This window comes from Poecilia formosa, unplaced genomic scaffold (assembly GCF_000485575.1).
Source record: "Poecilia formosa unplaced genomic scaffold, Poecilia_formosa-5.1.2 Scaffold15, whole genome shotgun sequence".
NCBI classification, from domain to species: domain Eukaryota; kingdom Metazoa; phylum Chordata; class Actinopteri; order Cyprinodontiformes; family Poeciliidae; genus Poecilia; species Poecilia formosa.
Genome location: NW_006799954.1, coordinates 2,582,934 through 2,600,505, shown reverse-complemented (window position 1 = coordinate 2,600,505; position 17,572 = coordinate 2,582,934). Strand labels below are relative to the sequence as shown.

The following is a 17,572-nucleotide window of genomic DNA, read 5'->3' as shown; positions in this document are numbered from 1 at the left end:
AATGCAACACATAATCCAATTTAGCTTTTGGCATTAGTACTTGGATATAAAAAATATATATATTCTGTACTGTACATGGACGTGAGGCCTCTTCAGTCAATAGCTTTGGACAATGCCAAATAGCAAATCCCTAAAAGCAACAGAGCAAAATCAGTTCCGCTTCACAAAGTACCTCGATGATACTAGACGTCCGGGCCTCATCCAGTTCAGTCGAGCATGAAGGGTGCAAGCGTTAATAAAGCACAAACATAAGACAAGGAATAATAATATAAAAATAGGCTAAGAGAATACGAGGAATGATTTATAAGCCACAATAGATGGTAATGGTTTGGGGGTAAACAACAGTGTCCCTCTGGTCTGGTCTGCATTTCATACCACTGTGATGAAGCTGTCATAAGCACGCACCACTTGAGTTATACAATCCTCCAAGGAACGCTTGGTTTTAATTTGGATGTCAAGGAAAATGATTGACTTTTATTGTTTGTTGTGCGTGAGAGAGAAAAAATCTAACACATATCCATATCTGTCTCTGTCTATCAAGGTGCGCATGAATATTTAATGTTGTGTGAATACATTCACCTACGAAATGTCAGCTACATGTACAAGTGGCATACCACTTTTTCCCCCTATTATTCTTCTGTTTCATCTTAAAAGGTGATGAGTCCCTAGAAGACACTCGGCATCATTGCCTCAGAGCACTTTCATTTCTTCTTGCCGTCACATAAAGAAAACAATAAAAGCCTTTGTTGATTTCTCGTAATCCACTTTCTAAAACCAAGCTATGAGTATTAGACATATAAAACTGTCCTGTTTAATTTGGCTTTTGGGTTAAATATGATAGATGGAAATTATTAGCCTGCATTTGGCACGTATGCAATGGCTACACATTGTTACATTTGGTAGCACTGTTGTATTGCAGCAAAAAGGCTCTGGATCTTTCTACATAGTTTCCCTCTGATTTCTCTCCTAAAATGACTGTTAGGTTAATTGATCACTCTAAATTGCCCTTAGGTATGAGTGAATGCATGTGTGTGTGTGCATGCGTAGGTATTTGTCCTGTGTGTCTTTGTGTTGCCCTTTAATAGACAAGCGACCTGTCCAGGGTGTACTACGCCTCTCAACAAATGACAGCTGGAGATTGGCACCAGCCCCCTCATGACCCTCCAAGGACAGGCAGGTATAGACTATGAATGGATGGGTGTTATGCTACACATTGTTACCAGTGCAGTACTTAGGGTTATTAAATCCTAAAGTGATTTAATTTTGTGTTAGAGCTATGCCGTATAGCCTTTATCTTAAAGCATATTTTTACACATAGTAATACAAGTTAGTTGGATCACCAAAATGAGGAACTGCAGTCAGTTTGTATTGTGGGATGCATGAAAAGGAGTTGTTTATAGGACCTCCGTTGCTATAAATAGCATGAAATTAAACTTTGCTCTAAAATTGTGAGCCACCAGTTGAGACTTTATAAATATTTGTACTATAATAATATTGTAATTGTATTGGCTTTTATAATATTTTAGGAATTTCATGTCCAGGGGCGGATCTAGAAAAATATCTATGTGGTGGCAATGATTTTTTCAGGGGTGGCAGCATATATATATATATATATATATATATAATTTCTCATTCTCATGTTTAGCGTACATAGACCCAACATTGAACTTAATTTACTTGATGGCTTACTTGTTGCAAAAATATTTTAAACTTGCAAAATGAGCTTCATGTCACACTGAGGATTAGATATAATTTCTTAATGTAGTATAGTTAATTATTTTTACTGCTGCTAATTGATATGTATTCCTGGATTAGACAGCGCCTATTAGTCGCTATGTGATGCTTTGAGTTATGTCCAGAAAACCATTCTATTACAATGCAGGACGAGCAGAAATCTGTCGCAAAAATATTAATAGCGCCATCATTTATTATCAGATATCTATTAAATACGGCTTAAAATAAAGCTGAGAAAATGTATGTTTGCTGCATAAATTATCCCTGAAACAAACCTATAAACAGTTTGGTTTCTGTTAGTTCTGTCAAGATGCAAGAAATGACAAATTTCTATCCTCCTGACTACCAGTAGTTCATTTTTGTCATCTGTAGAGGACATTTCTAAACTTGAATATTTCCCACCCCCTGCATTCTACTGAATTAATTCCTTTTGGAATTAATTCAAAAGGAACTACTTCCTTTTGAATTAATTCCAATATGGCATTAAAGACATTTAGGGCTTTTCAATGATACCACATGTGAAGGGGTAGGACTTTTGCACGTACATTTTTCTAATTCATAAAAATTGCGTTCATCAGTAATAACATATTTTATGGGAAGAGACAAAGTAACTACATAAAATCTTTTATTACCTTACAAAGAATGTGGGATTTAAAAAAAAAAGGTGATTGGACAATATTTTTTTTCCTGGTAGTCAGGAGGATATTGGTAAATCGTTTTATTTTAAATGTGCTGTAGGAGCCGTAGTTTGATGACTGTTATAAATATCGCCACGTTTTACGAACAGAAGGAATTAGTTCAGTTTTTGTCGCTAGTCTAACTTTTAGGAATTGTAGCGACTGCAGAGCGCCGCAATAAAGGCACAATAAAGCTGATAAACAGGTGAAGAACAAAGCTAGATAAAACCATTTCTACTGTATTCTGCTTTTTCTTGCTCTGGGCTTTACCCTACACGCGGACCCGTTGCCATGGAAACGGACAGACAACAGCTCAACGAGCAGATAGAGCAGAGATTACCGACCTGAGGAATCAACACCAAAATCAAACATTTCCCACACACAAAAGAAGTATAAAAACACCAAAACATAACATCCAGTCTGTTACATTATGTTGTCAGGCTTGATGTCTATATTGCGATTATTAATACATTTTCGCCTGAACACAGGAGTGGTTGATTAACTGATTTAAACACCTGCTCTACTGATGACTTGGTGTGCGGGTTGTCCTGTTTTAGTGCTAACGGAACCAAAACACACCGAACTGCGCAACACATGCTAAGGTTATCAAAGTCAATAGCAGGCTAATAACAGTTAGGCTAGCATAACTGACTCACTGCTCACTTTCTCAATGTTTTCTTTAAATTAAAACTTTTTCCTCACCTGTTAAAATCTGAAACCCGTGAACCTTGTTGTCCATCACTGTCATAGGGTTGAATTGACCGCTAAATATTGCGTCGTTTTTTCAGATTCTATGGGTGATTGTGGTATTTTCCTGACCACCGATATTCCTGACTCGATGGGCAGTAATTAAATGGCGCATGTGTGGCGTACGATAAGTCAGTAATGTCCAGTCCAGTAATGTTTATAACTCCATATCAATGCTGGTGCCTCGCGCTCTAAAGGCACAATAAAACTGATAAACAGGTGAAGAACAAAGCTAGATAGCACTTGCCGCTACTTAGCAGTAGGTATCAGGTTACGATGTGTTGCATTCAATGTTATCGGAAAAAAGAGTTCCATGCGCTTAATGTCCGATTTTCCATAATTATTCATTGAATTCATAGTCGCCAGCTGGGGTGGCAAGGCTCTCAGTCGGGGTGGCAACTGCCACCCTATGCCACCCCAGTAGATCCGCACCTGTTCATGTCTGTTATTGGAGAGGTGCTTAGTTTTTTTTTTTTTAAAGCTTATCGCGGTGTTACAGGTGTTCTGTCACATATCATACTACATTCTGCAGCATGTAGTATGATATACTACATGCTGCAGTATATCATATATGCAGCATGTATGATAATACATGCAGTACGCATGCCCGCGCATGCGCATTAAGAAGTCCGACCGACTGGAGTTGTCAGTTCAGCATACGCAATGACGAAAATAAGCCATTAACTTGTTTATAATATGACATAATATGATAACTGTATAGATATACATGCGTTGTCGTGGTTTCAAAGTGTATTTAAAGCAGGGTCTAGCTGCAGCTGCAGTCAACTACAACACACGCCCGTGTAAAACTCATTAATCTACTTAACCGCTAAGACAGGATGTCATATAACTTTTAATAGCAAAGTGTATGATGATCTACGTCATGATTATATGTTGCTGATGAAATAAAATCATATGGTAATGACAGTGTATACATGTCAGAGCTAAGCGTATGACTATCTGACCACGTCTGCTGATCTGACAGAACACCGTTGGAAGAAGAAGAGCGAATAACCGGAAGTGGAGGAGAGCGATGGCAACAGGTGGAGCGTATTGAGCTCCACCTGTACACCAACAACCGCATGTAAAACGAAACCCGTAAGGATTAACTTCGTCTATCTTTGTGAGGTGGAAGTGTACGAAAAGACTCTGACTTGAACTTGACGGAATTGTGAAGCTCCATGAGTGACCAACTGGACAGAGAAGGAGCTGGTTTGGCTGCTAGCTCAGCTAGCTAATGCTACCGGTGCCTGGCTAAAGCGTTGGGGCCAGCCATTGCAAGGAACGGAGACGGATGAGGACGTTCCTACGGAACCGGAGTGGTTGCGGTAAAGATTTACTTGTTTTGGTCTCTGTCAGGGGTTTGGGGTGTTTGTTTCTAGGGACATTCATCGGGTTAGCCACCCCATTAATGTTTAGGCCACTGGGGGGGCTACTTATACAAAATATTTCACTAAATTAAATCATTTAAAAAAATGTATTTATCATCAGAATATCTATGGTCCTAGACACACAAACTCCTGTTTTGTTCCAAACGTTATTCATGTAGTTATTGTAAAAAGCAAATCTGTGAAGAATTCATGGCTGAGCATCTGATGACAAGCAGAGAATAGCAGCCAGGAGCTTTTCACAGAGCCTTACAGGTTGTTATTAAAGCTTCCCTGGAAGGCATAAATATCGACCTGAGCGTGGACTCCTTCACAGACCAGTGCACTTCGCTGTCCCGCCTCACTAGTGCCATCAAATCAATCAGCTTTTCTAATTAACTGCATCCAAATGAGGCATCATCTTCTGTCCCTCCACAATGAGACCATATTGCAAACCATTTCTTACGTACATCCAGCGTATACACTATGACCCGAGCTTGGCTCTGTTGGTTTGAACATTTCCTTTGATCTTAAAAATATCCACAAAGCACCGGTTTGGCCAAAGTCATCGTTTCAAATAAAACAAGGTGTATGTTGGTGTTTCTGTCATCTTCCCTTTGGGAGATAATTCACATGAGCTTTCAAAATAAAATTGGCTTTAATGGAGGCATTTTGGGCTTTGAAATAGATTATTCTTATTTTGGACTAAATTTTTTGTGAGAAGTTGTGGATTTGTGATGAATTATTTCCTTAAGAGCATTTAATGAAGGATGATTTGCACTGAACAGATGTTCAACAGTAATCAGACCCAGACAGCAAGCTTTTTCTCCTTCCCGTCTTCAGAGTCCTCAATCGCCCCTCACTCCATCTGAGGGAGTCAGGGAGTGAAACTCCTCTTTGCAACACCCTCAGGGCACTTGGAGGGCTACCAGATGTGCAACTCTGGAACCAAAGAACAGCAGCAGCTTCCTCATTTTGTGAAGCATCAAGCTCTTGATCACTTCATATACAATCAGCCCCCATTTCAAACTCACTCTACAAAATAATCTTTCTAACACCATTTGAGGAGAAAATACAAGACTTCATCAAATGTGCAAGACAAAGATGAGTAGATATCAAAGAAAAGAGATGTATCAGAAATATCAGTACGGGAGGTGACAGTGGGACAGTGGTGCTTTTAGCCTCTTCATGGGTACTCCAGGTTAACTCACTTTTTAAAAAAAAGAAAAGTATTTTAGGTTATTGAGCACTCTAAATTATATGTTTGGGTGAGTGCGTGTCTTGAAACCTTTCTAGCGTGTCGACTGCATCTCGCCCAGTGACCACTGTAAATACGCACTCAGCACCATCCATTTGCTCCGCTTGGTGGGGCATTGTTTGTGTGAGTGTTTGAGCCATCCCCGGAGCGGTCAACTCTCGTTGGATGGCCTATGGCTATCGGAGATGTTTTGGGCTGGCCGCAGGGCTCTGGTGGGTGTTCATCTCTCTTTACCTCCTAGGGGCTAGCTCACCAGGTGGAGTGGTAATGTGCCCTCCTACTTTGGTTTCTCTGAGTTCCAGCTGATGTGTTTGGCTGATGGATGTCTGGCGTTTTGCAGGCTCTGACGGTGTCCCCTTTGCTTGGGGTCAGGTAGTCTTGCTGTTGGTGGTCGGTGGGGGCCCTGCGCCACAAGGACATAGTGGTGTGGCTGGGTCAGGGCTGCCCTATGTCTCACCCTGTGCCTCTTTTGCTTGGCTGCTGCCCTGGGGCGCTGCCTTGTTTCTGTCTGCCAGGAGCTACTGCGGCCTTGTGGAACCGAGTCCACCTGTCTTTCACTGCTATTGGGCGTTGTGTGTTTTGGGCTTTCTACAGCTCTCACCGCTCTGACAATGGAGCATCTCAAGGTGACAAAATAAAATCTGTAAAATAAAAATGTATTATAACCATGTATTGTCAGAAAATTCTCTATTTACCCATATTTCTGTTGGGTAAATATTACTTATGAATTTATACTTCAGTTTTACATTATTGTCATTACTTGTAACAATAGGTTCCCCTCCTGCATTCTTCTTCCTGTTACCTTTTGTGCTGTCATTGTGCCAGTTTATCCTCACCTGCCAACACTTGTGAAGGGGATTAATGGAAATACATTGCCAGCTGTACAGTCTCACTGAGCAAGTGCCCAAAATGTTTGCTTTTCATTACCCAAGGCTTTGCTTTAAAAGGCAATGTGTCAGTTTTTCCAAAGCATAAAAAATTTTGACAAAAGAGGAAAAATGCTGTCGACAGCCACTGTTGCATAGCTTCAATTTTGAAGAAAACGTTGCAACTTTAAATAATCCTCTGACCCTGAGAGAATTGAGTATTAGTCCTTTCGAATACAAAAAAAAAAATCAAACCATCACCTGGGGTGCGATTGTATGATGCTATAACAGGCTTGTTGATAATTGAAGAGTTTATTTAATTATTGCCAGAGTCAGGGCAGATGTTGATGAATAAAAATCCAGCTGGGAGGACTCGAGTCACAAGTACAATATCTTCGAGCGCCGGCACTAATTAAAAACACCAGGATGCAAGAGTCACGAATAAGGAATCGTTTTCCATTTTATTTTTGGCTGCTTTGCAGCTTGTGTGAGTCTATTAAAGTCAACTGAGAGGTTTTATTTTGACAAATATTTTCGGTTGTGCATTATCTGTTCTTGGGACAGGTCTGATATAGCTTTAGATGTATAAAAGTATATTATAAACAATTTAAAAACAAGGATACTCAAACCAAAATTAAGATGCAGTGTTTTTGTAGCTCTGGACAAGATTGACATTTAATCTCACTACATTTAATGATTTTCAACTAAGAGCATGGCTGCATGTAAGCACGACGGACCACAAACACAAGACCTGAAGGACTAATCTTTGAAAATCCGTTTTTGTACGTTAAGTTGCTACTTATGTTATGATTTATTAAGTGTCTCAATGCTTTAACAAATTTAAGATTGGCAGCACGACGAGCTTTCTTTTTTTGTGAGCTGTATTCTATTTAACTGTGAAGATATGCATTATTCATTTTTAAAGCCACATTCTCTGAGTGGATCATTTGGCCTGTGATCGTGCCTTGCGGGGGAAGTCTGTTTATTCCTTATTGAAATAATCTCTCAGAAGAAGAAAAGTTGCCCATGTGAAAAATCTGATTTTCTGGCAATACACCAGAATGCAGAGGAGTGCCAGAGAATAGAAGTGGATGGGGGAAACTGTAAGAGGAGGATTTTCTTTTGTTATAGACTATCAAAGGAGACAAACAGCTCTCATTCCACTGGTTGACAGCTAATTGCTACCTCCAAACCCCTTTACAATCATTATCTGTGCTACCTGATTTTTATGTTGGCACTTGTGCTGAACACGATCCTTAACTTGGGGGCTGCAGCTTCTGTTAAGTGTTTTGCTTAACAGGATAATTTGACTCGAGCTTCCTTTTCATTTTTCCTACAAAATTTCATATTTAGGCCTGCGTGGTTGCATGCGAATGTGCATGTGTGCCGTGTGTGTGGGTGTAAACAATGCACACTACATAGCTGCCATACCTAATACGCTTGTTACCCATCTCAGAGTCCCCTGAGGCATGTGTCCCTATCCAAGGACTTAGTCATGGTGCAGTTTTAACAAGCACTGTCGATGTGAGGCCATTGAGAGCTTGCAAGATTGCAGTCAATGGTAATTTCATGTGCCACACAGAGTGCAAATGAGCTCTGCAAATATCACTTGGGCTCTCAGTCTGTGTCAGTGACAGCAGGAAGGCTCAGGCGCAATGGCTACAGGCTGTAGGTAGGGAATATTATTGTGCTGAGAGCAAGCGGCACAACAGGCCAAAGAAAATTAACAAGCTTTGCCTGCAGCCTTTGGTCATAGAAATTATTGACGCTCACAAACTTTTTTTTAATGAGTGAGTAATCTGTGAGGGTAAGTATGAGTGTGCGTGGATTCAAACACTTGACCCCGCTTTTAAAAAGACACATTATTCAGCTACACCCAGATCTGAAACTGTGAATGCATGAATCTAAGCACTTCCCCCTATTTGTCTCCATCAACATGGAGTTTAACACACAGAGACTACCTAACATCTTTCTTGACATGTCTTCTTTTAAACATTCAAATGCTTTCAAATTATATAAAGTTTATCAAGCAAAAACATAATTTATCAACTGAAACCTCTGACCAGTCATGATGGCTTAAAGTGTAACCCCAACCCTAATGCCTAGAGAAAGCTTAACCCCGCCCCTGGCATAATTTGAAAAATTCCCAAAAAGTGGGTGGAGCCAAAAGACAGAGAGGTATGGCTGAGTGTAAGAATGAGAAGAGGGGGAAACATGGAGCTGTAACTAATAAACTTTCAGACATGTTTAGTGGCATTTTAATCTAAAACCTAACAAATGAGAAATCTAGCAACTTTTTTCCTGTGTTGGAGACTTTCATGGAGACAACACTGCAGCTTTGCTGTGTCCTCAGTAACAAGCAAGAGCTGCAATGAGCTTCTCCCTCTTCCTTAGTACTGCAGTAAGTCTGAAATAGTCGTCTGTCCTGCAGTATACTGTTATCACAAGTCAGAGCAGAGAAGACCATTCCTGTTCCGCGTCAATATTGAAAATAAATCACACAATGAGGGCCATGTGCCTGAGTGATATGGTTTTATTTCAAATGCAGGGTTGAGTGAAGAAAAGCTGTTCCACGTGATGTGAAGTCATACTATTTTAAACAAATAGGAGGAGCCAACTGCTTAGGCACTATTCGACCAAGGGAGGCCAGCAGATAGTCGATTTCAGGCAAAATAATGCGGAATTAAACAAATTTACACAAAATGTCAAAATTCCAACAGAAACATAAAGATGGAAACCTAAGTATTCTATCTGTGCTGTTTATCAGTAAAAAAGTTGATTTAGGGGTTAATTACACTTTTAAAAAATTATGTTTGGGGAAAAAGACACTCCATTTGTATCAGGGGGATCAATATTAGAAAAGTCAAAGGAATATGTTCGTCACATAGCCATTCATGATTTAATGAGTTTCAAGAAATATTAAACTTATTCACTATTTCTTCAATGTACCTGTAATGGTATGTACAATGGCATGAAGACATTTCAGGAGTCACTGCGCCAATAAAAATATCTCTACTTGGAAAAAATATGCATTTGTGATTAGATTTGCAGTACCTGTCCCATTCTAAGTGTACCCCTAAAAATCACACCTTTGATGGATTACAATGCCATTTCTCTTAGTCTCCTTTGCTCTGCTCTGTGCCATCACTCAGTAAATTCAGATTAACCCAGCTCAAAATTTAGTAGGATGCTGTGACAGGAGAAATGGACAAGGGGAAAATAAGATTCAGTGTTCAATTGTTGCCTCCTACAAGTGAGATACGGTTTGCTCCAGACTATTTCACAAAATCTTACTATTACGTTTTTATGATTGGAGGTGTTAAAAACAAGTAGGTTGAGGTACTTCTACTCTTAGCTAAAGTGTGATTTGCTTTTTCACAGCGAGGGTGACAAAATATCTAAAGGATATTTTCAAATTCAAGGTCTGCAAAATGAAAAAAAACAAAGCAGTGGTTTGTCTGCCTCTCTCCTAATGATGGATGGATGGTTTTTGTTCTTATCTCTCATCATAATATGTGCTATCAAGCACACAAAAAATGCAAATCCCTATACGCCTGTGTTAAAGGAACACCCTATGAGAAGTGCATTATTCAAAAGTATTATTGAACAAACTCCGCTTTATGGTTATGTGTCAGAATTCTTACTTTTATCACAATTTTATATAGTAAAAGCAAAAACTGTCAAGCCTACATATGAACAGAAAACGGAGTCAACTACAAGAAACCTGCTGCCCTGTAATTAACCCAGTCTTTTGCAAACTGTGGTTCACAGGTGCCCCCTAGTGGTCCGCAAAATACTGCATGTAAACAACTGTTTATTTGCGGTGAAAAGCTCAAAGTGTGACGCATACTGTTAGCTCACAAAAGGATTAAATAACAATGGATAAGTGGCTTAAAACCCAATTGTGATTGGAGGAAGGCAAGTCATACCTGCTGAGAGTAATTAATGTGTCATTTAAGAACGATTCAATTCTTTTGAACGGATCTGAATGGTTAGATTCAAGCCTGGTTGGATTGAGAACTGTTGTTTTCTACAACTTTGTGGGGTTATAATGCTCTGCTCACATGTCATTTAAATTTTTTTTATTTAATTTAAAATGATTTAATTAGCAAATAAGTACAATACATAAATACATAGAAATGGGTGGGGTGGATAATTTTCATATTTAAAGGTGCAGAAGAGTATTTTTGTTTCTGCCAAAGTAACAAAAATCCAAGTCTATTTTCTTTTATTCTGCTTCTAAATTACAAATAGCCCTAATGTTTTTAATGCACACATTACTGTTAGTAAAGAATGTTTTTTTTTTTTTAAACTTGTTTGTTTGACATCATTGGAAAGCTTACAGTTCACACTTTCAGAATCTGTAAATGACTCAAAACACCCCGGGTGACTGTATTTGCCAGCCACATTTACTAAATGGCACCACCCTTCTCATTAGGATGAACAAATAACACAACAGTAAGTGAGTTAAGAGACAAATATTTTCATTTCAGTTAGTATATTTTATGGCTGTTGTTAAATGGGTTTAAGGGTCTTCAGCCTAAAAAAGTTTGAGAAACAGAAATTAATATAAAGGCTAATATTCTTAGCACAAAAACAGGCCGAAGCTTTGTAGAGATAAAATATACACTAGAATGTAGAATATTATCTAAAAGGAAAAATGTAAGATAAAACAAAAAAAGCAAAAACCTTAATGGCCAAATGTTTTGAAATAATGTTGGTGTCCCTCCTCATGCCATTAAGCTGAATCCATTAGCAGGTCGGAGGCTCTTAAAGTGTCACGCTGGCTCCTGTGCTATGCCTCTATGTCCAGAAATAACTTGTACCTTGAATGCTGTTGAATTATAAAATGGGACACAGTTTGAACTAGAAGCACTCCCAAATGAAACAATGTTCTTTCAGCTCAAGTGTGACAGTGGAGTACAAGGACTGAAAATACAAGGGTTTAAAAGATATCAAGGAGAATACGGAAAGAGGGCGTAAGCATGAGCTGTTGAGAGGATAGACCAAAAAGAAACTCTTCATGAATTAAGAAACGCGTGGTAATGGAGTCTATGGTCTCATTGCAATTTGTGATCGAGGCAGCCATGCATTCACTCACTGCTTATTAGGGGGGAATGGGAAGACCCAGTTCTTTTGATTAATTCCTTTAAGTGTTTGGTGGGGAGGCTGGGGACCAGCAGGGAAATGAACAAAACAGAGGGGATGAAAAGATTATGATGAGAGGAATATAACATGCATATCTATACCTTAAAACTGACTGACTAATAGCAGAGGGAACATCACCAAGATTGTCAGATTAGCAAAACCAAGTGGTTCAGTCATTATGAACAATAACACTGAAAGATGAGGACATTGAGGTGTAGAAATGACAGTATATATACACTAAAGACCCTCAGCATTTAGCTACCAGATGATTTTTTTTTTAAATCAGCCAGAATCAAAACACATAACTTCATATTGAGGTAAAAGCCACTGTTTTTTTTATACTTTTTGTTCTGTAATGAGCCCTACCAGCAATGAAAATCTTTGCAACAACGATGTGAAGATTATTTGCATCTTCCTTTTAAATAATCCTGGAAAAGTTTGCATTTTTTCAGGCTTTAACTCTTATTTTGAAAGCTTAGATCCTGGTACTGTCGTGTTTAGTTATGAATGAAGAACCCAAGTGCAGAGAAGGAAAAAAAAGACAAGGAAATAAACAATAAAGATATAATCAAAATAGAAATATAAATGACTCTAAAAGACCAAACATCTACAGATAATAACGGCAGCATCATGTTTATTTTAAAGTTAACTGTTTTTTGTTTCATCTATGTTGGGTTCCATTTTACACAAATAACTGTATTGGCCCTTTAAGTACTCTGAAGGGGAGCCAAGCCATTTACACAAAAAGGTACAAGGCCATGTTGAGTTCAAACCCAAAGTTAGCAACTAGCATTTTTCTGCTTAAAAAGAGTCAGAGGAACTTGCACTCATCTTGGCTGATTCACTATGTGATGAATCCAGCCCATGTTGAAGGTCATAGCTCAAAGAAGCCAGCAAAGTCACATCATCCATCTGTGAAAAGTCGAGTATGTTGGGCATATCAAGCCCAACACACACAGGCTCGACATGCCAGTGTTTGTTGGCCCTCTGAGCTATCTCTGACTTGACAAATTAAGTTTATGAATTTGTCTGTTCATTCATACATGTGTCAACAACAAATGTAACTAAACTGAAAAATTATGGTTATTTTGCCAAATATTGATAGTTGTTTAAAAACAATGCTAAAAGATTGATATTTCTTTTAGTCTTATTCACATGGCAAAACATTTAACTGAAATATCTAATATGACTAAATAACATTTTATTTTTTTATGCAAGTCTTGCTTTGTTACGTCCTCTTCAGTATGGCCTTTGTTGGTGTTGAGGGCAGTAAGTGCGAAGATCAGACAAGAACAGTCAAATAATTATTGTAAAATCAGTTTTTTGTGTTAAAATCAAAACGTTAAGATTCGCTTAAATGGTAAAAGCCATCATTTAGTGAATAAAATTGCATAGTTAATTGCACTGTATAACTAAAAAGACACTTATTTTTGTTTTCAGGACCCTGCTCATTGTCAGCCGATAAAAAGATGTTCTAATAGAGACGTGTCCCTTGTATTACTGTGAGGAGGAACGTTCCATCATCAAGGCCCTGCAGCAACGTATGTGATTAGAAAAGTTCACCTTAAGCTTTGTGGCAACTACATTTGTAATACAAAGGAAAGCTGAACAGAGAAATGTCAAGGATTTAATTGCAACATTTATATCAGTTCGTCTATGTGACAGGACAGCAAGGAAGTGGTTTTGTATTAAGCTATCAAATTAATCCGTGGGCTGTAAATTTCTTCTGTTGCACCTTGCAGTTATAAAAAGACACAGGATCCACCACACATTGCAAGACATGAAAAGAGTGAAGAAAACATGAGTTGCAACCTGTAGATTGTTGCTTTAGCAGAAAATTCATGAGAAGCTCTGAATAAAGAAAGATGTCTTAAGGTTGAATACCACAGTGAGCAGTTGCCTTAATCTAAAAGAAAAATTCTTTTTTTCCATTTTTTTTTTTCCCCATTTTGCAGTTTTTATGGGGTTTACCCCTTGAAAGTTATTAATTACTATACATATCTTGCTCCAAAACATTATCACAAACAAATTTGATAAATGTTTTGACACCACTGGTAAAGATTTCTTAAAAATAACTTAAGTATCATTATCTCAAAATTAAGATTTCATAATTTTCAATAAAATCAATGGTATCAAAATTACTACTACGAATAATAGTAATTCTGTTGCCAGTAGAAAATTATTTGGTATTCTCCTAAAGGATTATTTGGTATTATTTGGCATTCATTCACAAGAATGAATAATAAAAAGAAAGGTATCTTTTGATGACTATAGATTATTAAGAGTTTTGGGACCTCTCTAACTCTGTTCTCTCCAGTTCATCCTACTGGTTTTCAACGGGATTCAGAGACTGAGAGACCAAAAAACAATGGTTTCCTTTGAACTACTTTTGTGTTAATCTCCAGAGAAACACAATGATGGGTCATTTTCAATGTTTTTTCATCATATTGTCATTTATAAGCTACTGGTATGAAAGTGGTCATGTAGCTATCAGGTCCAGGCTCCCACAGCATGTTAGATTCTCAACCCTACTTAACAGTCAGTATGAGGTACGATGGAGACATTTTTTTTTTAAACTTGCTGTATTTCAGCCATGATCATTTTTAAGGACAATCCGGCTGCACTCAGACAACTGCTGGGTTATTTCTTTACACAAATGCTGGGTGGGGTGTGTGTTATCTGTACTGAGATTAGGTGTTTCAACAAAAAGTGTGAATTTTAGACTATATAAAACATAATCAGACATTTAGCCTTAATTTATTTTGCACCACTAACCCATGATGAATTGAGAACATCTCTTTATGCACTGATGTCAATAGATCCATTTGACATTTTGAATTTTTATAAATGAGAGCACGGTGGGTTGTGGTTGAGTAATTTTTTTTAACCTTCTGCATTATGTCAGATGGGTTCACAACATCAGTGGTTTCTTTATTTTGTAGATCTAGCAGTATTCACATCTGGATGTGGCTAGCTGCGGCATGACTTAGCCACAGATAAATATTGACTTAACAAGAAGCAATTACAGCAACATTAAAAACATGTTAGTATGGGTTGCTTTTTCTATTAGGAAAGTTCTACATCATTTAAAAATACTCCAAAATCACAGCAGTCAAAAAAAGTTAATTACCTTTTATTTTGTAGATTTAAAGAAAACTAACCCTACCTTTGTACTTGTGTAGTTGCTTCTTCAACAGTTCTTTTTCTTCCTCAAGCATCGTATCTCTCAAGCTTCAACACATCTCAGTTGCTGGCTTGCATTGCTATTCTAGTTACGATCACTTAGACGTTTTTGCACATTGTTGCCATCGTTTGAGCCGGTTCTCAAAAATACTCGAAAAATAAACAGTGTAAATGAGACAAACTCACAACTCACTCGCTCTGCCAAGTCTATGCTTTCATCCATCAAGGAACTTCAGCACTGACACTTTTCTTTATCACCTTTCTACTACAAATCACCCAGTTCAAACACTTCTCTCATGTTCCCACTGACAATGTTGCTAAAAAGACTTGAGGTGAGGTGGTTGTTTCATTATTATTTTTTTTGTTCATTTCTAACTCCATGGCTAGACCTCAAAAAAACACTTCCAACAAGCAATACCTGCACCTCAAGTTACCATGGAAACTCTACTCTTAAAAATAGACCTGGAGCAAAAAAAAAAAAAAAGAAATCTGTTGTTAGAATGTGCTTCCTTGATGTGGTTTAGGAAAATATATGCTTCTGGGTGCACCATAAAGCAGGGCAGCGTTTGACTCTGTTACAGAATCCCAGTGATGGTTTAAAGAAAAAAAGACTTAACTGCTTTTATTTGAAGTATATTGCTGATGGACAAGTTACTTTGATTGACTAAAAAGTTGTAGATGCTTCAGTATATTTTGCAGAGCAGAAGGCAGTCGTAGAAGGTGTCTTTTTCATTCTTGCACTGAATGAAGTCTCTAAAGAATAGTGCCTAGACAGCTGTGACAGACGTAGCCTCACTTGGAGGATTTACATGTGCTGTGGCGGTGAGGTTGGCTGATGAGGCACCGGTAGGGCATAATTCTCTTTTGCGCAAATCCTGACACGCTGGTGATTTTAAACCTGTTGTTTGTCTTGTGTTGTCATACAGCTTTACACCTTCTGTTTATCATGAAATGAATTAAAGCTTTGTCACTGTTGACAACATATCACTCTACATTTGTCACAACCAGCCCCCCCACTGTGGATGCATCTCACAAAAACTCCCTAGATGCGGAAAGCACTTTACAGTTGGCAGGAATTCATTCATTAAAAACTCTACATGTGTTTATCTTGAGCAGATTTACAAACAGTTGCACAAAATTGTGTAGATGGGAAAACATATCAAAACAATTTTCTCTTTTCTTGTTGCAGCATAAAAACCCACGGAATATTTAGAAAAATGTTGCAATCAGTGAACAGAAGGTGTTACGAACGGTAATGTCAATTTTCTGCTCAGCTTTAGAATTGTAGTCTGCAGTGGAGGAAGTGAACGAAGCAGTTCAGTCTGTGTTGGCCACACTTCCAAATATTGAATTAACATGAACAGCCACCTCATTCAGCTCTGGACTTCTCTCTTCTACTTTACAGTGCAGGCAAATTCTGGTAAGCTTCACATAGTGTCGAACTGGAGCATTACATACGTCACGGCCAAATGTTAGAGCCCACTGGGTAAAATTTTAAACTTCCAACAGTGTCCATTTCTCCGGAAAGCAATCCTTTCTAAATAGCCATGAGTCCAGACCCTCTGTACGTAGCAAAACATAGAACAAACAGCTGTTTTTTCTTTTTACCAGGCTAGCACTAGTTGAAACTGAAAATTGCTGCCATATTAGTTAGACTAATAATTATTTGATCTGTTAGGAGCACTCATTGAGCATTGAAAATGGATAAAATTAAAGCTGCAAGCAGCCTCGAGCTGCCCCCGCAACTCAGCGCCACTCCGGCCTATTGGCCACCTTGGGGGTCCCAGCACCGCCGCCTGCCAGCCACCGCGGATGCTCTCGCGCAGCTCCCGCACCTGTCCGCCAGGCCGTATTCATCGATGAGTTCTGCAGCACTCCCCGATGGTTCACCAAAAATCTGGTGTAGATTGGCCAATGTAGCGAGGAGATATAGCGGTTTCATTAACCTAGGGGGCACAGTGGAGTCAAATTCCAATGTAATGTTATCAGGCTCTTTAGAGGTTCACCAGAGCCAATCATAAAAAGTCTGGTGCAAATCGGATGATGCATGTGTGAATTAGAGACAATCGTAGATATATGGTGAGCATTGGAATTTGCTATTTAGCCATGCCCACACAGTTCAGCCAGCAGCCAACATTCACAGAGGTCATCATCATGTCATTTTATGGTAGTTGGCACAGCAGTCAACCCATTTGAATCATAGAGTAAAAGTAAGACATCCAGCAGAAAAAACAGGTGACTTCCTGTTGTGATCAAGGCTGGTCTATAATGAGACATGGAAAGTCTGATGCAGCTCTGACCTGGCATTTGGAAGTTATTTCACATTCATGTTTCATGGAGAAAAGTCAAAGTTTGACACCTAGCCACGCCCACATGCTTTGATGCACGAGAATTATTTTGATAACTTTTCATCTACAATGTCTCAACAGTGTGCTGAGTTAGTTTGAAGTCTGTATCTCAAAAGCTGTAGGAGGAGTTTGATCAAATGCGATGTGTATGAAAAACAGGAAATGGCGGGTTTGGTTCAAAATGGCCGACTTCCTGTTGGGTTTGCACCATGGATCCAAGAGATTTTTTTGTACATCCTGACAA

At 38.6% G+C, this 17,572-nt stretch overlaps 1 long non-coding RNA gene across 1 annotated transcript in view; it reads left to right on the top strand.

Moving 5' to 3' along the window:
- The first annotated feature begins 4,196 nt into the window (after window positions 1-4,196).
- LOC107835613 (uncharacterized) overlaps window positions 4,197-17,572 on the top strand; it is a 30,888-nt gene continuing 17,512 nt past the window's right edge. Inside the window, exons 1-2 of the long non-coding RNA XR_001661414.1 lie at window positions 4,197-4,486; window positions 13,238-13,338. This is a non-coding gene — a long non-coding RNA (uncharacterized LOC107835613). The remainder of the gene's footprint in view (window positions 4,487-13,237; window positions 13,339-17,572) is intronic.